The sequence below is a fragment of the Emydura macquarii genome, unplaced genomic scaffold (assembly GCF_026122565.2).
Source record: "Emydura macquarii macquarii isolate MOO-44397 ecotype Brisbane River unplaced genomic scaffold, CSIRO-AGI_Emac_v2 contig_3108, whole genome shotgun sequence".
Lineage (NCBI taxonomy): Eukaryota > Metazoa > Chordata > Testudines > Chelidae > Emydura > Emydura macquarii.
In genome coordinates this window covers 3,743,304-3,767,800 of record NW_027133245.1, presented here as the reverse complement: position 1 = coordinate 3,767,800, position 24,497 = coordinate 3,743,304, and the positions used below count along the sequence as shown (strand labels likewise).

At 36.7% G+C, this 24,497-nt stretch overlaps 1 long non-coding RNA gene across 1 annotated transcript in view; it reads left to right on the top strand.

Annotated features, from left to right (window-relative positions):
- LOC137141628 (uncharacterized) overlaps positions 1-2,968 on the top strand; it is a 219,123-nt gene extending 216,155 nt beyond the window's left edge. The window contains exon 3 of the long non-coding RNA XR_010916683.1: positions 2,837-2,968. This is a non-coding gene — a long non-coding RNA (uncharacterized lncRNA). The remainder of the gene's footprint in view (positions 1-2,836) is intronic.
- Positions 2,969-24,497: the final 21,529 nt, after the last annotated feature.

Below are 24,497 nucleotides of genomic sequence, written 5' to 3'. Positions count from 1 at the left end.
GGACTCGGGTCCTCTGTTAGAGTTCAGCTGTTTTTCTAGCAGCTGTTAGCAGGTCACTGGGTGGCAGGTTCAGACTACCTAGTTCCTAAGAGCCATGTAGACTAGTGTTCAAGACCTGTGGTCCCTGACAAGGAGAGAATCAGGCCCATAGCCTCTTCTTTATGTAGAGGTTTTGGGAATTGTCTGAGAACACAGCTGTTCACTGAAGAAGTCTGATCCCCTTTTTTCATCATTTCTCACAAAGACTGGGAAAGTGCCCATTTCTTTTTTATCTAATTAATTGAAGAGAAATATTTGTACATTTTATATATAAAATTAATTTACTGTGACAATAAATTATTGTACTTCAGTCTGGCATCCTTCTGCTAGCAGTACTATCATCGAAATAGAAGATACTAAAGACATTAATCAACACATTCACTTGTGGTCAGACAGACAGAATTTTCCCAAACAGGGGAGCTTAACAGAAATTTATGTTCAGACACCTGAATCTGTTTGGTGGTAGGTACATATTTCAGATTGTAACAGGTGTCTTCTCCCAGAGGCCTGAAAACTAGCAGCCCTATTCTCTAATCAGATACAGCTGAGATGTTCCCTATAAAAAAGCTGCAAGAAAAGGGGGAGTAACTGTCACCTAGAAAAGAGAGATTCCTGGTGGGAAGCCCTGGCAGTTGTGGCTGGGTAGAAAGCCCCAGATAGAAGTTTTGTTTTCTTTTTCAGAGTGTGTGGTCACTTTTCGTGAATCTGTGGTAATATATAGAGTCTGGAGGGAAGGGCTAAATACAGATTTGGGTGTGGCTGATGATTCCTCAGGCTGGTAATGAAGTTTGCCAGTTTACACAGGTATTTTGACTTCCTAAACTGCCTTCAAATGGGTTCTTTCCACTATCTTGTGTGATGTTTCTTTAAGTAACCAAAACTACACTAAGCTCTTTTTGAGATGCACAACAGGCTATTTGCAACCATATGTATCTTTGGGAATTCCACTATTAATGGCTAGACTTCAGGAGATGGATGCTACTTATAGCAATGTAACTACTAAAACTTTGTTCTCACTGCATACAAGGGCCAGGTCCTGCACCAGCACAAAGCAACTAGAAAGCTGCCCTTAGGGGACAGCCAGCTATTGCTGTGACATATGGGAATCCATGGGTGACATAAAGCCAGTGTAGCTGACTGTACACCACCTATTCTTCCCCTTCCATGTAGAGGTTGGGAAGGACATGTGCAAGGCATGTCAGGAATGAGGCTAGAGTGCACAGAACTCTGGCCAATACTTGGCTGCCAGAATGGTCTCTATGGCTGGCATAATGCTGCTACAAGTTACAAGGGAGGCCATTTTGTCCTTTGTCAACCCTGGACTGGAGGAATGGAAAGGTGACTTAAAGCTTCCTACCTCCACCACTCCTATTATATTGAGCATAACTGAACCATCTAGCCCTTTTTTTCTGTGAAACAGATTGTTAGGAGGTGCCCATTGGAAGAGCCAACATTTCACATTACTCCATATACATGTGAGCTGGGTTTGGGAAAAAAACATCCTAGATTATAACAGCACTGATTCTTATTCACACATTATCAACTTGAAATTGAGTTTCTCTGAAAAAAAAATGGACGTGTGAGGGGCTTGAAAATCCAAAATTTGAAAACTAAACTTCTTGTTTTTATGTGAAAAATAGAAATTTATTTGAATTTGCAGAAAATGAAGTTTGGGGAAGATATGAAATTGTGTGTAGTGGTAAAAATGTATTGTGAAATTTCATGAAAACACTTTTCTCATTTTCAGCTCTTTTTCTTCAAAACACTATGTTGAGATATAAAATCAAAATTGTCCAACTTCTAAAATTTGCAGGGGAAGGATTCTCTTCTGCAGAGAGAGGAAAGGGGCTGTCTTATAAGGTGCAGGGGGTAGGGAGTGAAAGGATTTTGCACACTAAAGTTTTTGCACACAGCCACACACATACGTACACAGCATGGCTTTTCTTAGCTGTATGCTTGACATGGTTAGCAAGAGAACTTTATACAAAATGTATTAGGGTGCAGCTTTCAAATAATTTTCACCAGAATGCTCCTCAGCCAGACCAAATTTCAATTTTTTAGTCACAACCATTTTGTCACTAAGCTGGTCAAAAGAAGCTGCTCAATTGTTTTTATACAGAGAAAGTGGTTTTTTTTAAAAAACACATTCCTCAATTGAAAAAACAACAGAACCTGCTTTGAGTAAATTTTTGGGGTTAAAAAATCCTTAAAAATAATTGCCTTTGGGCAGCGATGAACCATGGAAAATTTCAGCCTGAAAGATATACATTTCAGAGATTATATACAATTGAAAATAAGTTTTAAAGTATTGTGGTTTACACCAAAACTTTCTCATTGTGAATTATAAGGCATGATAGCTACATTCACTTTCAGTTTATATTTAGTATGAATGCTTAGCATTTTATTTTTAGCTCAGAGGTACTTTTAATTGTTTGTAGTATCTGGATTTTTGTCTAATATTTGTCTGATTTATTGGAAATATTTAAAATGCTGCAGACATATTAGGTTGTGGATATGAAATTTATTATAATATAGCAGTCACTGGTATTAATCAAATCTTCATATTTTAGTCTAGAGTTTCATATAAAGACACCACAAGACAAGACTGCTATCAAGAGCAGCTTTTATCAAAAGCAACAGTACAATCAACTTTAAAATATGTTAATGCTTTTCCTTTGTATTATCCATACTTTTCATTAATGCATTATTGTACTGCTTATTCTTCCTTTGCATTGTTCATATATTTGATAATTTCCTTATCTTGTTTTTCATAGATTTTTCTCCTTATGTTTTCCAGATACCAGGGCCTTTTAATATTGGGCTCATTGAAAGACTTCTCTTCGTTTAAAAGACAACAATTTAAAATGCAGTGGTGAGCAGTTTTCCCATATTACTCATTCAAGTCTGTGGAAAACAGTTCTTAGTTATAATACATCCATTGTATCTAATCAGTTGTTTTTTCTTGCCATCACCCTACCAATTCTTTATCATCTTTTTGCACTATTCCTGTATATTTTTAATGCTAATTTTTTTGTTTCTTTTCAACTTTACTTCTCCAAACTATAGTAATTTATATGCGGTTTTCAAAGATTTTCTCTAAACTTCTGTGCACCCAACTCTTTTGTGTAGCTTTCCTCACCCCAACATAAAATGAGCACATCATCCTTTGTTTGTAAAAAAAGATCTTTACTTAACTTCTAATTCATTTTGAAACTAAATGAAAATCTCTTTATCATAGACCCATAGACTTTATGGCCAGAAGGAACCTCATGATCATCTGGGCTGACCTTGTCCGCATTTCAGGCCATAGAACTTCACCCACCTGCCTTGTAATAGACCCATAATCACTGGCTGAGTTACTGAAGTCCTCAAATCTTGATTTAAAGACTTCAAGTTACAGAGAATCCACCATTTACTCTCTTTCAAACCAGCAAGTGACCCATGCCCCACACTGCAGAGGATAGCTAAACCACCACAAAACCTCTGCCAATCTGATCTGGGGGAAAAATCCTTCCTGACCCCAAATATGTTGATCAGTTAGACCCTTAGCATGTGGGTAAGACAACCAGATGTCTGTGAAAGAATTCTCTGTAAGAACTCTGAGTAAGCTCCCCATCTAATGTACCATTTCTGGCCAATAGCAGCTGTGTATGGACCATATGCCATTGTAGATACTCTCATCATACTATCCCCTCCATAATTTGTCAAGCTCAGTCTTGAAACAAGTTAAGTTTTTGCCCCCACTACTCCTCATGGAAGGTTGTTCCAAAACTTTACTCCTCTGATGGTTAGAAACCATTTAATTTCAAGCCAAAATATGTTGATGACCAGTTTACATCCATTTGTTCCTGTGCCAGCATCGGCCGTTATTTTAAATAATTCCTCTTACTTCCTCGTGTTTACCCTACCTTTGATTTCTAAACTGATACTGTATGAATATCAACCTATCTCTTTGATTTGAGACCACATATGTCCTACTTTGTGTGCTGTTGGGTCAGCCATGAACAGGTGTGTGGTGTGAAGGCCAGATAGGTATCTATTTGTGCCTTCTGATTTAGTCATTCATGAAGCGCATTCAGAATGACCTTATTGTAGTGTCCCTCTGAAATCACCGTGAACACTTTTTTTTAAAAATCGAAGAAGACTACCAGCACCTATTTAAAACCTAGCCCTTTTTTGAGAACTGTACAGCACTCAGGAGACTTGAGCAAGATGAAGGGCTTGTCTACATGTCAAGTTACAGCACTGCAAGCCAGCTATGTGGATACTTGCAAGCCAGCTATGTGGATACTGCTACAGCACAGTGAAAGTACCCAAACGTGGCTTATTGTACTATTACTTGGAGGCATAGTAAGCTAAATTGCACATCAGGACTTTCACTGTACTATAGCAGTGTCCACATGAGATGTTACCATAGAGCAAGCTGGTGCGCTGTAGATTCACACTCTGGCTTGCTATGGAGTAACTTGCCATATAGACAAGCCCCAGACAGTATGGAAAATGCCTTGAATGCCCAGAGAAGCCAACATACGAATTATCCCTTTTACTCATTCGAGTTGTGAATTTAAAGACATAATAAGCATCTCAGACTTTGGCCTTAATTCCTCTGTGTTTCTATGTTTACATAATAAGGGATTCCTTTAAAAAGTTTCAAAAATGCTTTCTGTAACAATTTCTCAACACAAAACCAAACATAAAGAATTAAGTATTAATCAAGATTTGCAAAAGACAGCCCTTCTATGCTGCAGTGCTTCCACTAGATCAGCCTTCATTAATGCAGAGCAGATATGTTGTGCTGGTTCAATGTTATGTCAGAGCACTCCTATGTGTTATCGCTGGGATCTAATCTGAAGTGAAATTTACAACTATTTTGTGTCTATTAGTTTTAGACCAGCAGGTGCATTCTAAAGACCTAAAATAAAATCACTCTGCTGATAATAAATATAATCATCTAGAGGTGCAGGTGAGGAGAGTTTGGGAGTGACAAAAAGAAAAGAAAATGAAACAGGAGGGAAGAATGAAGGAAGGAAGTGGGAGAGGGAAAAAAAAAAAGGGTATCCAGCATCCAAGAACAGAAGGTACTTGCAGGGAGGATAAGCTACTGGCATTCCAGGGATGTAGAAATCAATGGCTAAAATGGTAATTAGAGACTTTAGGTGATATGAACAACAAATGAATATTCAAAACCATGCAAAACAGCATCCATAGACATTGACCAATAATTCAACATAGTGATTAGTGACCACTCACAACAACTGAATTGTTCCTATTTAAAAGTGGCAATAAACAAAGGTTGATAAATCAGTCATGGAAATGCTAAAAAATTCATTACCCCTTCTTCCCTACCCACAAAAAACAGTCTGAAAATTTTGTGAAATTCAGCCTTGTTAAGGTTTTCTGAATCCCTAATTTCAACATGAAACTGAATTTAATACATTAAATTGAAAGCTGCTTATTTGCTGTGGTGATGTGCACTTAAAAACATCTGGTTTGGGGAATGATTAGCTATAGAAAAGTATAGTCATTCTCACTTTCTGATTTTAAATTTGACTTTTACTTCCTTGCGTTGGAAGGAAAACTATTTTGATGCAAATGTCATAAGAGTGAAGCACAGTAATAAAATAAGTCATATAAATGCAGACATAAGACTTCAGTATCAGGGAATTGATTAACAGATTAATTCATCTGTTTTTCCCCAAATACAGAACATAAATATTTATTGAACAGTTTTGCCTTTTTCTGCATTATTATTGAGAACTCCACCATTTCCATCTAGTAATGGACTAATACCATGGTTAGGATTCTTTTTGTTACTGATATTCTTAAAGCTCTTTCTCATTATTCTTAACTCTACTGCTATAGATATCTATGTATGTCCCTTTGCTTTTCTTATCAATTTTCTACAATTCTTCACTTCTGATTTAAATTAATTACTTTCAACTTCTCCTTTCTTCCATTTGTTATATATTATTTTTAAAGTTGTTTATAGCTGCTGTCACTTCCCATCTAAATCAGGTCAGTTTTTTAACCAATACAACCTTCTTCCTTGCTCGTTTTCAGTTTCAATATTTCTTTCTGGCTGATTTGGCTCATACTTGTTTTTAGCTTTAAGAAACTAGCACTTTTAAAGCACCAAGCATAAATATTATGGGTCTGGTCTTTATTCTTTTTGCACATTATAATAAGATCAAGTCATGATCACCTGTACCTAAATTAACACTAATTCTTAGTTCTGTGATCAATTGCTGTTTATTCGTCAAGATGAGTTGTAATATAGAATTTTCCTATGTTAGATGCAATACTTTTGAGTTAGGAAATTGTCATCTATAATATTTAAAAATTTCAAGAATGTTTTAGTACTGGCAGAATGAGATATTCAGCATATTAGAGAGACAAGATCTCTCACACACAGAAGTTGGTCCAATAAAAGATATCTCACCCATCTTGTCTCTCTAATGTCTTGGGACTAACTCGGCTACAACACCACTTCATATTTCCAGCATATGTCACTCAAACTGATGTCCCCCATGATAACATAGCTTTTATTCCTACACATTATAGACAGATGTATATAGAGCTGGTCATCCTGCTCCCTTGTGTGAATTGGTGGTGTGTAGGAAACACCAACTAATACCCTATCTTGAGATTTATCTGTAAAGATATAGACCCATAAACATTCAAGATTATTTTCTTTTGAGATATCAGTAACTTAGGCTATGTCTACACTGACGGTGGCAAAGTCGCCGCTGTCAGATCGATTTCTCTGGATCAACTGAGTGGTCAACTCAGTTGATCCACAAATCGACGTATTAAGATCATCTTCTCAAATGGCTCAGTGCAGTGAAGATGGCACGCAGAACAGAAGCAGAGAAGTCAACGGGAGTTATGCAAGTTTTTTGCGTAACTTGCGTTACTCCGGTCATCTGCCGCCGAATCTCCGAGGTAAGTGTAGACAAGCCCTTAGAAACAGAGAATGTCATTTTTGACTACAGTACCACTCCCTCTCGTCTTTTGCTCACTTGATCTTCCTAAATAGGTTAAAATAATTGATTTTAGCATTCCTGTCATTGGACTCATTCCACCCTGTTTCACTAATACTAACTAGATCAAATTCATGCTCATAAATGCACAGTTCCAATTCCTCTTGTTTGTTACCTGGGCTCCTAGCAATTTATAGGCAATTGCTGAGTTTATTCCCTTCAAGACCTTATGTTCCTTGATTAACATCTCAATTATGTGGTGAGGGCTCATATCTTCACTTTTTTTATCCTCTTCTTTGTTTAACACACTTCTGACTATTCTAGACAGCCTGTCCCTGAGGAGATTGGTTCCCCTTTTACTGAGTTTAGGCCATCCAAACTATATAGAAGATGGACCAAAGTTCCACAGAACCAAACCTTCACCCTACATCAGTTGCCTAGCCAGTGGTTCACTTCCAGAACCTTTTGCCGTCTGTCTTCCTTTGCTAGTGGGATTATTTCAGAGAAAGTCACTTGGAAATTCTTCTTCTTCAACAAACTTTCAAGGAGACAGGAGGAGTCAGTAAGTCAAATGTTAATGAAGGCATATGGCTGTAAAACAGATGCTCATTATAGCTTGGCTATAGTAATGGAATTGTATTATTGTGTGGAATTTTGTATTTGAATATTAAGGGCCATACTGTGACCCTGCCACCCCCACTTACTCACAACAGTGAGCAGCAATGTGTAGAGCAGCATACTTGTGGGCAGAAAGCTGAACTAAGACCTGTACCTGTGTCTCTTTTTTTTCATCCACCGCTGTTATTGCTCCTGCTGCTACTGGTGCTAGTCTTCACATTGCTGTTGTCAGTAGTAGTAGACACAGAAGGCTATTACAGGGCTTGTTTCCTCTTCCGCTCTCTCTCCAGGCCTTCCATGGACCCCAGCAACTGCTTATTTGCAAGCAATATGAGGTATTGTGCTGTATGGTGGGAACAGAGGTGGGCTCAGAAGATAATGGGGACCGACCAACATGATGATCTTAGCAGTGTCATTGAGGGGAGTTGCATGGATGTCAGAAAGGCCATAAAAGAGTAGTTTGTCATAATCAGGATGGGAAAGGATGAAGGCTTTGCCACGATTTTTCTCTGTGTGAATAGCGAAAAAAACTTGGATGAAATCCTGTCCCCACTGAGGTCAATAGGAATTTTCCTACTGGCTTCATTAAATGAGGCTAGGATTTCACCCAGATTCTAGAGATGATCTGGAGTAAGAAGTGGTAAGATTTGGATATGGCCTGGAAATGGGTAACTGAAGAGAGAATAAACTAAAGATGGCACTGTGTACACCTGAAAAACTGTATAGGAGTATGATTGTGCTGTCTTTGATCTTCACCTTCTTTCTGTTTCATAACTGCACACTTCATTTTCAATCTTTTCTTCCCACCCTATGAAACAAGGAGTATATGGGGTGACCAAAACAAAAACACATGTCACTTTACATATAAAAGAGTTTTCTACCACTCTACCCCAAAGTACACAATGTAATGCAAGATATAAATGAATAAAAAAAATGAAAATGTTTAAAAAATCTTTTATTTTAAAATCACTGAAAAAAGAGAAGCAACTACGTGAGATGAGTGCTCAGATATCAGTCAGTATTCAAAATCTTTGTGCGATATATGAGTAGCAATCTTGTAAAATGAAGTCTAGCAAGCAGTGAAACTTATTTTCTCACAGCTTTCTTTCTTAAAATGTATTTCAAACACATAAACAGTTTTCTAAGTTCCCTTGTTCCCTGTACATTTTTAAACTGTTTTGGCAAGTTTTAAATAATGGATTCACTTTCCAACATGTACTTTTGTGGTCTTGTAAAGATTTCACAATATTTATCAGATTGTGTGAGAATGATTAAAAAAATCTGTGACGCACCACCAGGGGGCAGCAAGAAAGGAAGAAAAATGGAAAGAGTGATGGCACTTTTGCTTTACTAAAATATCGTTGTGCGACAAGGACAAATCTGATGGTAGTCATGTGATCATTAATCCTTTACAACTAGCTAATCATTTATTAGATTTTAAGAAACCCTTGCTTAATATAAAAGGAAAACAGATACTGTGGTCTGAACTATGAATCATATTTATTAGTTATACTTTTCTTAATCTTTCATCTTTGGGACACAGACTACATAGTGGCTATAGAAACTTCTACATGTAATAAGAAAATCATTCAGTATAAAAACCTATTAAAAAGAAATGACTTTCTTGAGAACCCGAAACCATCCTTCATTCTCACCTCCTACGAGGCCACTGTGCAGCATACTTAACTTGAAGCTCCTCAGGTCAATTTCTTTCTTTAATATTTGCCTGCAGCTATGAACATGTGTTATTACAGAAATGAAGTAATGGAAAACCATCCTGATGTGAAAGCATATTAGAAATCACAAATGAACAGGCTTGGAGCAGTGGCATAACACAGCAGTGCACAACTAGAAAACTGGCAACAATTCAGCTCCTTAAAGGCTCACAGATTTACCTGGATTTTGGTTCAACCAGCAATATCTATCTGAAACAACTTCACTTTCTGTTGCTGCTGAGATTTATCACCAAATCATGAGCAACAAAGATGACCATGCATTTACAGAATGTAATATTCAGAGCCAGATAAACAGTAGAACTAAATTAGGACAATTCTATTTAATTTGTTGCTGATTTAATTTGTTATGCCAAGATCAATTTCAAACTCAGGTGTAACAGAATTTGAATAACTGATCAAAATTAATATGCTATTGTTTATCATGTATCAGAATCAAATGCACTCTAAAAACGCTGCTTGTAGTATTTTATAATCCATTTAGAAGTGTAAATGGATTTTTAAGAGGTTTCAAAACTCTTAATGTGTATTGTATCCAAGATGCTTCAAAAAGCCATTGCACCTTCCTGGATGTTTATGCTCAGCTTAAATCTTTGTATTTGTTTTCTTCCAACTCTGAAAATGAATCTATTTTAATTGAGATGTTATGGCTAGACACAGAAGGGCTAACTTTTTGTCATGATAAATGGTACTGGAAGTCAGTTTGGTCATAAGAAAACAAATAAAAGTGATTTATCTTAGTGTTTAAAACAATAAAAAGTCCAAAGTCCAGGTCACATCATTTTACTCAAAATGTTATGTAATAGCTATAAATTGAAAATAAGTAACTAATAGTTTAAAAGAAGGTTATATTTAATTGACTTGTTGGCAAATTCATTTTTTTTTATACATGCATATGGTATAATTACTAGTATCTTGAAAATTACACATGTCTATGACCGGAGCTCCTAGGTGTTATGATAACATAAATGAATAACAGCTTCTTATATTAAATATAAAAAACAACTCGACAGAATTGTAGGAGATTGTTTTACATTGTATATTTTCATCCAGTTCTCTTGCCATGCCTGGAAGAATTCCATGTAGAATTAGATATATGCAAATACTGACTGTGCATAATTTGATTTATTCTGAGAAAATGACACATTTTAGTTGCATATAGAATAGAAACCATGAGTACAGTTAGACATGTTTAACAAACTTGTCAGATAAGACCCAGTAAAACCACCCATGCACTGATAACTCATTGGAAAGTAGTGTTTCTCATGACATCCTGTCAGACTAAGCCAATGCAAGGTCCTTCATAGGTTACAGCAATGACGTTAAAATCATTAGATAAAGGAAATAGTGCTAACCTCTTATGGATTAAGTCAAGCTATGACAAAAGATGCATATTCTCTGCCAAAATAGCATCAACTCTCATATCTAATATTAAACAAACGATCAACACTACCACCACCTCTGGCTATGCAACATTAAAGCTTCACAGTTTAAATGAGAGAATGTCAGGAAATGCAAAAGTTAAGGGCCAAACTCCTCTCTGGTGTAATTTCACTGATGTGAACAGGCTATATATGGCACATTCTTCCAACACCACCATACATTTGGCCTTCCCATTCCTGCTCATCCTTTGACCTAGCACTCTCACATGCAACATTCCACATCTGCATTGTGTAGGATCAAGCCCCTAATAGATGAAGGGTCTAATCCTGAACCACTGATATCAATAGAATTATTAACATTCACTTCAGGGGAGCAAGAGTAGGCCTACTTGATTACAGAAAGTATACCAATGCCTCCACGAAATCAGCCATTGACTACATATACACAAACAAATTCTACATGGGGAGAAAACACAGATGATGCATTTTGGAGGGTCCAGATTAAGAGGTAGCATTTGGGCAAAACTAAAACAAGATAATCAGGGAGCCAGCATATCAGAGTCTTCTTCATAATAGTTTATGCAACTTGTCTTCTGTAACTACAATAAGTCTCTCTGTGACCTGTGAAGACCGAGACTGACAGAAGATACCACAGATTTTTAAAGCTGTGGTATGTAAATCAAGAGTTGGAAATTGTGACTAGAGATATGTGAACATTTCATATTCAAGCAAATTCTTGGCCTTTATCCAGTTCTAAATCTGTATGAATCATTTTGCAACAGCAAAAGGTAATTTTCGGTGAACTATTATAGATTGTGAATTGAAATAGCCAGTTACCCCCTCTTTAGAACTGAGTTCTGGACCCAGGGTGGGAGGGGAGGAGAAACTATTAGGAGGCCTGGGAATCTTGGGCCCTTAGTTCTATTTAAAGTGTCCTCTAGATTCCCAGCCTTCTGGAAGATAACACTACATAAATCCCTAACATGCTTCACCTATGTCAATAGCAAAAAATCCTATTGACTTCAATGGGAACAGGAGCAGGTCTGAAGAATTAATTCCCCTATTCAGTAGAGTACTTAAGCAGATGCTTAACTTTAAGCACATGCTTTGAGTCTATATTTATTCAGCACATAAGCACATACTTAGTTATTTAAACATTTCATTTAAGCATATTCATTTATACCATGACATTACTTAGTCCTCTTCTTTTCCTAATAAGGAGCCTTATCCATATGGAGGTGGAAGTTTCTATTGACTTCACTGGGCTTTTGGTCAGGTCTGAAATCCTTTTTCAGTGCCTATGCACTGTTTATGTCTCTTACTCTCCTAGTTTCAAGCCTTACCCTCTGGCACTGACATGCATATGGTTTGATTGGGATGTAGAGAAGAGGGATTCTCGTTTCAAAATCATTTTTAGGCTTAGGCTTACAAGATGTAAAGAGGCCTCTTTTGTAAGAGGCTGGGAGAATACTGTGGGGATGACCAGTCTCTCTCTCTCACGCGCGCGTGCATTCTCTGTAAAGTTAAAGTATGAAGCCAGAGTTTCAACCGATGTAAATCAGCGAAGCTTCATTAACTTTAGTAGAGCTATGCTGATTTATTCCAGCTGGGTATCTAGCCTAAGATGTTTTATTGAGCTCCAGTTCTACCATGGTTTTATGGAATTAGGTTAATAATCCATCATGGGACTATAAATGAGAGAGAAGAATTTTCCTCTTTGTTTAAATGGTACCTCTCAGGCACCTGTCACTCGAAAAAGAGAAACCCTAATGTTCTGAAATCCAGCAAGAGAATGATCAGACCACTTGCTTTAATATTTTAGAGAATAAAATTGTAAGACAGAGGACAGGCTACCTTTATTTAACAACCACTTGTGGGAATGGATTACATGTGCCATTTAGAAAAAAAAAGTTTATCCAGGTCATACATGTTTCATGTGCGGCCTGTGTAATGTATGTTTTGAAGGTATAAATCTGTTTGTTTTTTAATATGGAAAGAACATTTATATCCACAAATTAAATTATGTCATTTGAGTGATGAAAATTTTGTTTTGGTCTTTTTGCACTTTCCAGTCCATTTCATCTTTGATTTCATTTTTTTCTGCTCTATTTCATTGTGTCATTATAGTATATATATTTTTATATTTAGTGCTCAAAAACAACAAATAAATTAACATATACAAAAGATGGACTAATTGTTCCAAAATATTGCTGTTTTAATATGTAATCTCATTAAAACAAGTATTGTAATACCTATAAAACAATCACAATATTATATTACACTGTTTCTTTGAGTATCATATCAATATTATGAGACTAAGGTTATATCAGACTAATTTTGGAAAGTTATTTTATGTTTTTAATTATTACTTTACATACAGCTTTGGTTAGACACATTATATGAATTGAATGAACAAATCATTTAACAGATGTCTGGCTTTTTTCTGCTCTTGGTTGCATTAGTCTAAATCCAGAGTAAATGCATTTTTTTATAGCAAAAAAAAAAATCATCTTAAATTTGTGGGCCCAGCTAACAATTCCTTTCGTAGATCACTGGAACAAATATTAATAGGATATCTTATAATGGAAGACTTAACAAATTTTGTGAGAATAGTGCCAAACAAATTCACAAAAAAAAAAAAAAATCAAAAACAAACAAACAAACAACATACCTAATACAGGAAAACAATACAATAAAAATACTGAAATCATTCAGATGATTTGGTTTAGACACAGTAATCCTATACTTACAGGATAGTCAAGAAGGATACACAAAGAGACTGATACTTCATCCTTCCCTCCCCCCCATTAGTTTTCTTTCTTTCTGTTCTCCTAATACTCTTTCACCTTCTCCTGGAATGCATTCAGCTTCCCAAAAAAACAAAATTAATTAATATGTATGCGTGTGTGTGTCTCTCTCTGTCCATACAGTGTATATGCACACTCCATGTTAATGTTAGGTTTAAATAATTTTGGAAAAAAGGAAGAGGAAATATTAATGACATCATAATATATAGTCACTATACAATATGTGACTTAATACAGAATTAACAAGATTAAGTTATGTAAATATGTGTCAAGACAATGTAATTATAATGTCTTATTGTAAATGACCCAAAATATCAATAAATAAAATATTTTCTCAGAAAAAAATGCATTTGCTTTAGTGCAGTTACTCCAGTTTTAAACCTGTGCAATGCAGAGCAGAATTTGTCCCATTATATCCACTAGTACAATAAGTTTTCACTATAACATACCATCCTTTTGATATTATTTTGATCACTATTTTAGGTCAAATTCATCCCTCAGTTAAACTTATATAATTGTAGAAAGACAGAGAAAGATTCTTAACAGTTTTAAGTTAGGTGACATGGTCTCATTCAACTTACAGAACATTGTGTCCTGTAATGCCAATGCAAAATCATCATACTGTGACACTGCATTGCAACATGTTGTTTGTGTGTGTGTATTGTGCAAATATTCTGCTGTCAGCATTCAGTCAGGTTTGCAAAACAAACTGGCTTTGATGAGGAAAATATATCTTTCCTATCATAAAATATTGGGGTCTAGATCCTCAGGTATGCCAGATAGTGTATCAGAGGAGAAGTACAGGCTTTAAACCATATTCATGCACCCCTGAATCTAGGGTAGCTGAATGCCAAGTCAGCTTCCAGTGTCACTTACAACAGCCTCAGGGAGCAGCACAAAGAGCTGTGGCATAGGCCATAATCTAGTTCTCTATGTCAATATCATGTCAACTTGAAATTTTGTTATAGAAATAATAATATATGGCCATGGATTTTAAATACTGAGGTGAAAAATATTTCATTAGCAATAAGCAGGTAGATTTTCATGAAACAGAACTTTATTAAACATGGTACGAGGCCAGCGTTATATGGTGAGATTCTACTGTTTGTCTGACAACCACCCAGCACTTGTTTGTATTCCTGAGTCCTGGTCACTCATCAATCTAAGCCCCTCCTGAATCCCCACTCTCTCCAGTTCCACTTATCATACTCCAATAGGTGGCTTATAAAGAACTAATGCAGAAGCTGTACATAATAGGATTTGTAAGGTTAAATTGCATTTTGCTTAATACAGTATCTGCTCTCATATCTTTTGTCCATTTTTTCCCTTCTACCCAGTCTGATACCTGAATCCTCACTTGGCTAATTTCTCTGCAGAGACATATGTAAAACATATGTTAGTTTCTGCTCATTGCTTGGTTCTTTATCGCACAGCAGCATCTGTTGTTCAGTGTGCCACAGACTCTAAGCTCAAATTGGCCTCATCAGCCACTTGCATGTTCACAAAAGCCAAACCAATCAGTGATGCCATGATCATCTTCAAACTTGAAGGATGAACAACATCTCACATGACATTTTATTTTTCCATCAGATTAATTCTTTCCTTTTTGGTTTGTACAAAATATATTTTTATGCAACAATATTTGTATGCAACAAAATACCTTATTTTAGAGGTTAGTCATGTGAAATGAATAAGCAGCAGGTTTAAAACAGTAATAAGGAAGTACTTCACGCAACACACGGTCAACCTGTGGAACTCATTGCTAGGGGATGCTGTGAAAGTCAAAAGTATAAGTAGGTTAAAAAAAGAATTAGTAAATTCATGGATGGTTGCTTCATCAACGGCTATTAGCCAAGATGGTCAGAGATGAAACCTCATGCTCTGGGTGTTTCTAAACCTCTGACTGCCAGAAGCTGGGACTGGATGAAAAGGGATGAATCCCCCAATAATTATCCTATTCTTTTCATCCCCTCTGAAACATCTGGCACTAGCCACTGTCAGAAGACAGGATACTAGGATAAGGGGCCTTGGTCTGACCCAGCATGGCCATTCTTATGTTCTTATATGATTACGTGTCTGCTCAGTGGGCTGTCTCATGTGGAGTTCCATCCTGTCACTCCCCCAGTTCTAAGTGTATTTAAAGCCATTAGGGAAGTTAGTAAAATGGGGTGGGCTATGGTGCCTCCAATGTGTATTTGATGGCGAGGCCCAACTTTGTCTCCATTTCATTGGACCAGTACGGTGCAGTAGGGAGACTTACCCTGAAAGAAAAATCTAGGTCTAGGTGGATTTGTGGATGAGACCGGCTGCCTGAGACTCAGTACAGGTAAAACAAAGAGTAGGCTGAAAGAACAACCAGAATCCAGAACACATGGCAAAGGTTTTTTTGCCTCCCTTCACTGTGACAGTATGTCTGTCATTTTTTTATTACTCTCGTTCTCGATCTATGGCTCATGTTGGATCCTTAGCTCTTTGTGATCTCTAGATAGTGGCCAGCAGTGGCTAAGAATATTTTTTATCATTTGCAGTCAGCAATTTTTCAAATGTGGACATCATTTCAGCATTTGCAATCAGCCATGGGATGGGAAAGAGGTGGAGTCATGGCCCTGTCCCCCCAAAACTCTAAACCAGCCCTGGAGCAAAGCTGGTGTACCTAATGGGTGGAACATATTGTTCACAACCCTGTGCTTGTAGAGCAACCCTTGTAGACCTCGTGCCTTTCTTAGGCACAATCGCCCAATTCATGCCATGGGCTGCTGGATCTGTCCATTGCCCCCAGCTCAGGACTCTGAGTTAAAGACACAAAAAAGCCCTTAAACTTCAGAGGCCTAATCTTTCCAAAGAGTAGCAGAAGTATTTGTTAGAAATATGAAACAAGAGACAGAGGGACAGCACTCTATTTGAGTAAGCACATCTGGGGTCTGTACTAATCTTTGTGATGTTATACTTCAAGATAATCCAAAGCTAATGGAGAAGAATATCAGTTCTTGCATTTGAATGAAAAATTGCATATTACTTTTCTACTAAACCAGCATCTAAGAGTTGACCTTTGTTTCTAGCACTCAGAATAACTATTGCAGGAGTTTCTGAGATAGAACTCTTTTTAAGTAGGCCAAGACTGCATGACACCTTCAGGTACAAGCAATTGTATTAGTAAATGATGTAATTTCTAAAAGGTCATTTTGTTTAACCCAAGATATTATATGTTTTCTTGGACTAAAGAAGAAAAGCTATTTTCTCTCAGAGAGAACCCAAAACAGATTTGGATGAGGGTGAAGAAACGGATTGTTTTTGTATGAACTGTTATCCCTCGTTTCAGGGTTACTCAGGAATTATATATAGAAAAGAATACTATGGAGTGCCATGAAATTATTATGACAGGTGAAATTGCAATAGGTTTGAAAACTATATTTTTCCATTGCAGAGCTATGTGAACATGGTGTATAGAATTTCACTTTTTTAAATTATGTAATCAATGAACTATTTTAACTCAGTTCATTTGACACTTCACATCTTATTCACAGCAAGATTACCTCTAATTAGACAGTCTAATTAAACAATCTAATTAGCCTTAGGTTTAAGCAAAGATTTTACAGTTTTTACTGTGTATTACTTTTTGCTAAGTCACAGATGTCTTTTTTTTCTTCCATCATCATCATTTTATCATTTTATGAGTAGGAACACATAAAAATTATAGGGAATTTTCATCTTTTGGTGAAGACTTGAGTAGGGTGAGATCCGAGACATAAAGTGAAAAAAAGATTGAGATTGGGATTCAAAAAGTGCAGGTGGTGTTCGCTTTCGGGGATGGGCTTTGTTTTGGACTCATATGGTAATCTTTAAATTAGATCTCTCTCACAGGGTGGAAACCAAACTGGCGGATTCCAACCAAATTCTTTATGACTTTTTGGGCCCAGTTCTGCCTTTCTGACGTCTAATTGAGTTCTAATTTTTTGTTGTGTTGGATAAGCCACTTAAGTTCTTGTTTTTTTCTGTACACTTTCCAAAATTTAAAAGGCATCTTTGTATCTGTTTCTACAAATAGACATTTCTCAATACACTGTCATATCTTATTACCCATAACCCTGCCCCCACAAGGTTGTCGCTAAACAATCTCCTTTTCCAACTGGCTCTTCTTTCTGAAGTTGTCATCTTGGAGAAGACCCAACAGCCTGATACCTCTCCTCTCACCATGGTGTCAGAAGATTTCTGTTACATGTGGCTTCTTCAGGGTATGTCTACTGCCCTTTCAGTCTTCTATGGATTCTTTTAGCATTTGACCTCCCCTTGATTCAGAATAAATATCTCCAGCTTATGTCCCCTGCCCCAATATTCACATCCCTTTGTCCTCTTTGCTCTTGTTATTTCTATCTCCATATGCCACTCTTAATTACATCTTTATATGTCCTTTTTGCTGCTGTGTCCTTCTGTACCATCTATCCCCCATAGTCTGTGTATTTTGTGCCCCCTTTTACACCTGGTCTTTGGTCACCAGTCCCTCCATCATTCTGCTTTAATGCAGAGACTGGCACCCTGTGGTGCATATGAGTAATGTGTCACCCCACATATCTTTGTCTCTCCCTCAGTCAGACCTCATTGCTCACACTTCTGATCAACAGATCAACAAGTATTGGCTGCATTATTTTCACCAGGATAAGTAGAAAGATGATAACTAAATGCTGGAGGGAAGCTGTTGCTGAAATCCAGATAATGGTGCAGCTGGGAAGCTAATGGAGGGGGTAAGAAGGAGGGATGTTACTACAGCTGGAAATCCCTTCTTTGTATGGGAGGAGGTGGAGATGATAACTAAAGAAGAGGTTCCTAAAGACAAGAGGAAATAGGAAGGGAAGACCATCTGAGCAGTTTATAAAAGCTAACCAGACCAGGGAAAGAAAATGCCTCAAAAGGAATGGGAGAGAAGGTGAATGAATTGGAGCCAGAAAGGCAGCAATGGGGAGGAAGTGAACAAGCCTGCACACAAATGTTTACCTTGGAGCCATGTATAATTTTAATTAAAACACAAAGTCATGCCTTTGAAACCTCTATTGAGTTCTACCTCAGAGTCTTATAAAACGAAATCTCTAAATTAGAAATTCTTTGAACAGGAGTTTGTTTTGCTCTACTGCTAATCTTAATAAATATACTGCAGGTTAGTCCCATTTATACTTTTATACTGATCTTCTTAAAACTAATTCTATGATCAATTTCAGTCATGTTTTAGTACCTAGCTAATTCTGATTAGCATTACAATCTAGTACAATAAAAGCAGATTAATCAGAAATTGCAAATGAGCCTCAACCAAATCTACTATAATCAGCTATTTTGCTGACATTGCTTTAGCAGCAGGATTGTCAAGCATAGAATGAATTAGCTGTATGTCTGAATGGCTTTAGGACATGTTTGATACTGATTTAGAGGAAAATTTCCATAAACAGTAGTTAAAACTTAATTAAAAGTAAAAACCCTGTAGTATGCTTTTCAGGGTGAGCAATCTTTGCTAAATTAATGATGAGAAAGTCTGTCCTCAACTCATCCTTCTCACTTTCTGTGTGTGTGTCACAAGCAAACAGCCTCTTGCATTTGCTATGTAGACATTTGTTATAGATTCTAATCATGATAATAAATGTATAATAAGTATAATTTCAGAATGCCCCATGTGCAGTAATTTATTCAGTCTTTTTTGTGAAAAGTTGACATGTGTTTACTTTGGCATGGAGCATCTTGTGCTAATTAAAAATGACTTAGCACTGATGACCCATTAAAATAATCAAGCATTTTATGATGCTCAAGAATCTGGCTGAGGAACAGTATGGGAGAATGTTAATTTGCTTAAAATAGCTGGTTTAAAAGAATATTCCAAAGCTTTTTTTAAAAAAAACCAAAACCCCACAACTTTAAGGTGAAAGACTTGTTTAAATAAAATTTGAATTTCTATAAATGAATAGAAAAACAGTAGTGGTAATGATATAAAATCCTCATTTGTGCTTATGATATTTGGAGAACCAATTTGTTTAGACCAAAGACCACAGAAATACAATAAAATTAAGAGACTAAAAGGAAAACCATCAAGCATCCTGAGATCTAAAAATGTGTGAAAAAGAAACTTTGTCAGTGAATAATAGGAACAAAAGTTTGGTTCAGCCAGCGATTGGCCTGTTTGAAATATATTTGCCTTTTTTCCTGTGGGTCCTTATGTCAAATTTTCAGTAGAGAGAGAGAGAGATAAATTATTTAGGAATATTAAAGTTTTATTTAGATGTATTAAAAATGCACTCTTCTGGGATCTGAACTGGGGACTTCCAGAGCTGAATGTCAGAGTAAAATTGTGATCTGTTGAAGACAATGTCAACACTCCCATTGACATTAAGAGGGAGAAAATGTCACTAGGCGTCCCTACAGTTTGAGCTAAACAGCCAGTTTAGGAAACTAGCAGCTGAAGCGGGCTCAGATTCTCTGTAGTCTGGTCATAAAGACGGTAGCATAACACTCACTGAGCAATAGGTTACACGTGCATATACAAAACATTAATAGAAGTCAATGCAAGTTGGACCAATGTCCAGAAATACAGTTCAGTGCTCCACCCCACACATTCAAACACTGAAAGTCTCTCAACAAACTTGTCAACATTCAGCACACCTCCTTAGCAAAGGCCCTCCAGGAAAATATTAATAATGGCAACGTTTAAATCAGGCAAAGAATACATTTTAAATTGAAGAACATATTTTGCCTACAGGTTGTAAAGTTGATAAACGATGAGTTTAATCAAAATTCCCAAATAAAGAAATATTCAGGAAGCAACCTATTTAAATGAGAGGTTAATATTATTTATAGAGCACCATCTATGTGCGAGGTGCTTTACACACAATTGGGAAGAAGATGTCCCTGCCACAAAAATGGATTTCAAATGTTATGACTTATTACATGAGGACAAAACCAGAATGGGTTTACTTGTCAGCGTCAGAGTTAAAAGCCATAGAAATACAGCTTGACTGCACTGATGGTCTCACTGAATCATTTTGCAGCTACATAACTTAGCAATGTTAAAAAAAAAACCAAAACAAAACCCCCTCATCCTAACATACAAATAGGTAATACCCCTTGTTGGCTTAGGCTTCAACCAGTTTGTCTAATCTATGGACCAATTTTTTTTTAACTGACCCACATTATTAAGTCAATGCTGATTTAAACTGCCTGTAAACTATTTAACATTTTTATCAGTTACTTTTTTCTGCTGATGCACCAATATAGCTGAGACAACTGTATTTTGGGGATTGCTTTCAAAATTTAATTAATCCATTTGTGCCCATTTTAGTTTTGTAAGCCAAGCACACTACATGGGTTGATGCTGACTCAAATAGGTGGATGTGGAGGACACTTATAGCTTTACACCTCCTTTATGCCTCCATGCATTCTGGGAGCTGCCCCTATTATTAGGCAGAGTTGTTTATGATGGCCTCATAGGCTTATACAATGTAAATTTAGATGCAATCATCTTCTGGGGTTATTCTGAAAACTTAGAATAGCTGCAGGGCAGTGGTAGTAGTCTAGCCATGCATCTTTTTTCACAGCTATATCCATTATAGGCAGAGCATACTAGAGATACAGAGACTCTGCAAAAACCCATTTAGGAACAGCCAAGCTTGGGCAAAAGCTTTACGTTTTGATGTTGTCAAGGCTGGGTTGGGGGCAGTCAGACTTAATGGTCAGAGCCAGAGTCTACAGTCAGGGAATTGGGAGTTGGCTGGGTCAGGATACTGGGAGATCAGAGGCAAGAAACAAACTTGGGGTTGGAACCATGAGTCAGCAACCAGAGTCAGGCTGGCTTAGGATACCAAGGGTTGGAAAGAGGAAACAACCTGAGAGCAGCACACACACACGTCAGAGATCAAGAGCCCAGCCAGGTCAGGATGCAGGGGAGCGGGAGCAGGAGACATGTGGTATGCTGTCCAGAACAATGTGGATTCCAGTTCAGACAGCTTTTTGTTTCTGTTGTTGGCTTAAGTAGGACCAGTGGGCCAATCAGCTGCTCTGGGACTCCACCAATAGGATGCCAGGGGTGGAGCCTCAAACTGGGGATAGGTTTCATAGGATTCTGGGTCAGCAGTTGTCAGCAGGCTGCCAAGTGGAAGGTTGAAGTGTTGCTGTTCCTGTGGACCTAGGTTTGAGACACATGAGGCATGTTGCTATTACATTTGCATAAAGGGCAAACTCTTGGAGCAGAGGAAATTTTAGGGGCAAGGTGGGAACTATACCGCTTCAGATTTTTGCTTGATTACATAACTTTATGTACAGTTCTCTTAGTAGCTATTGCCTTTCATCTTACTTTAGTCATGCTGTTTATGTATGCCATGTCTCCAGGTTCTAACATAAGTACTTTCTGACTCAATTAAATTCAGCATTCTGTAGGTTTTAAAAATAAAACTAATTGTAGGAGTTCAGCACTCATGGCATGAAAAGAGAAATAAAGAGGCATTCATTTTACAACAAGAAAATAGACCAGATTGCATCTATAGGCTTCCCTGACAGTTCTTGGTAGCTCTTAATTTTTTTTACTCTAACCTATTCACAAAAATAAACAAAAATTTATGTAAATACCAACATAGAGGCAGATATAGAACCTAGCAACCAGAACCTGCTTTCTGTCACTAGATAGCCGTCCAGCAAAATAAGGTGAACAGCACTCGTACCAAACTGCAACAATCCATCCAGAAACAATATAATATTAACCACTAGATTAGAAATAAAAAGGAGAATAAGGTTCATAGTGATGGGATATGGCTCATAAAGCAAAGAAAATGTTTGGGTACTGATTGATTTGTCCGTTTAAACTGTTTTCATTTGTGTGATTTTCCTCCATCTTTTAATTTCATTCTACTAAATAATGGAGTTTGAACTTTTTCCTTTTCCTTTATATACTTCAGGTCAGTCTCTTCGGGGGTTAAAACACTTTCTGCTAGAAACAATGAATAGATAGTTTTCCTTTTAATATCTGCAATATCTGTTGCTGAATCTTTTCATCTTCACTAGAAACTTCCTATCATGCCTGTTCCAAACCAGAAGAAAATCCAATACCTTTTTAGAAAACTCACCACACTCCCTTTCATTTACAACTCCATGATTCCTAAAGGAAAAATAGAAAGTTAGAATTATTTTACTGATTTGAAGCATAAATAATTTGATTTAAGAATCTACTTCTCAAAACATTGTTATTCAATAACAGTTATTTCAGAGAAGAGAAATGACCACATATTACCCTTTGGTCATAGAGTACAATGGTGTTATATTAATCATCAGTGTGAAAAATCTTTATTTCAATAAAGTATTCATGCAAACATGACTTTCACCTTGAAATATTCTCAAACTGTTCCAGAGTTTCAGCAGTTGTCAGTTTAGTTAAAAACCCATGAGATTTGGTATGAAGTGATTTCTATGAGTTTCCCAGGACAATAGAAATAGGCTCTCATTTAAACAGAGAAGGGTGTAGTAGAAAGACACTATTCTTTAAAGAACATTATGGCAGTTATTTATGTAAAATCATTGGGAGTCACCAGACTGTGGTATTACAGATAGTTTTACAAGTTCCCTTCAACTGAATGTATATGCAGTTAGATCTGGGAGAAAATGGTATGCTGTTGCCTGAGGTGCAGTTCTTCTTAGAAGATGTGCATGCTTTAGAAAAGATATCTTCAAATGTTTAAGTCTCTGGAAGGATTCATAGATAGCTCAGAACTGTTTCTGTCACCCACAGAAACCAACCCAAATATTATGTGATGTCAAAAATATTACAGTTCAGCAGACGATGATTGGTATCAGTGTGCAGTAATCCACCTATCTATATATTAGTTTATCTAATCATCCCATTTAGATATTTATACTGTACTCATCATTATAGTGTCTGAACGTCATCAGGGTAAGTTGTTATCATATGGCTTAAAGTTCTGAGCATCCCTCAGGATTATGTCAAGGAAACCAAAAAGTATATTTGGCTTTGAGCATATCATGCTTATGTAGGATGTGCCCTAAAGGAAATAGAAAATATCTAGATATGCGTTTGTTGGGTAATTACTACTGACCATGCTATTTGAATAACAAGTAATTAAATGTCCTTACCACAGAGGGCAAAATGAAATGATTGGTAAAGACATGTTATATGGATAAGCATAAAAGAAGTAGTCAAGCATTGTAATAACAGGTGATGATAAATTACCACAGAAACTTACTGATAACTAGACTTTTTGTAAATTGGAAACTTGAAGTGTTTCCAATGGAATAAGGGTTTCCAATGGATAAGGGTTATGCTGTCTAGACTATTGACCACAGGATTGACATTTGCTGCTGATTGGACAATGCTAATTATGCAACTAACTGCAAAGTATAGAAAAAAGGAAACCAATAATATATAAAACCTATAGAATTGTAAACCAATTTGAACTAGTGCAAGCTGCAACCTGGACACTAAATAGGTGAGTGCCACCTTTCTGTATTTGTGCTGATTAATCCTATATGTCTGATCTTTGATTAATAAAAACCAACTGAGTTGGCTATTTCATGTCTCATTAATTAATTATCTAAAATGACCCCACCTATCATTGTAAATAAACCAAGCAAATGGATGCAAAGTGTCAAGTCCCAATCTCAGTTTCATTATTATGAATATTAAACAACAATATTGATTTCCTTGATGTAACTTTGGATTTACAGTGATGTTATAGAGATCAGAATTGGAATCTATGTGACCACTGAACACCACGTAGTTATATTGGGGAAGAATCTGGCCAAATATCTTATGGCTACATCAGCTGATATGACCCAAAATGTCGCTCAAAGTTCTTCTGTGATGTAATTTCCATTTCGTGCATAGCTAGCTACATCACTGGTGTGTTATGGTGCTTGCCGTTAAAACATTAACAATTTTGCCTTTGCAAGTAAATAGCTGTA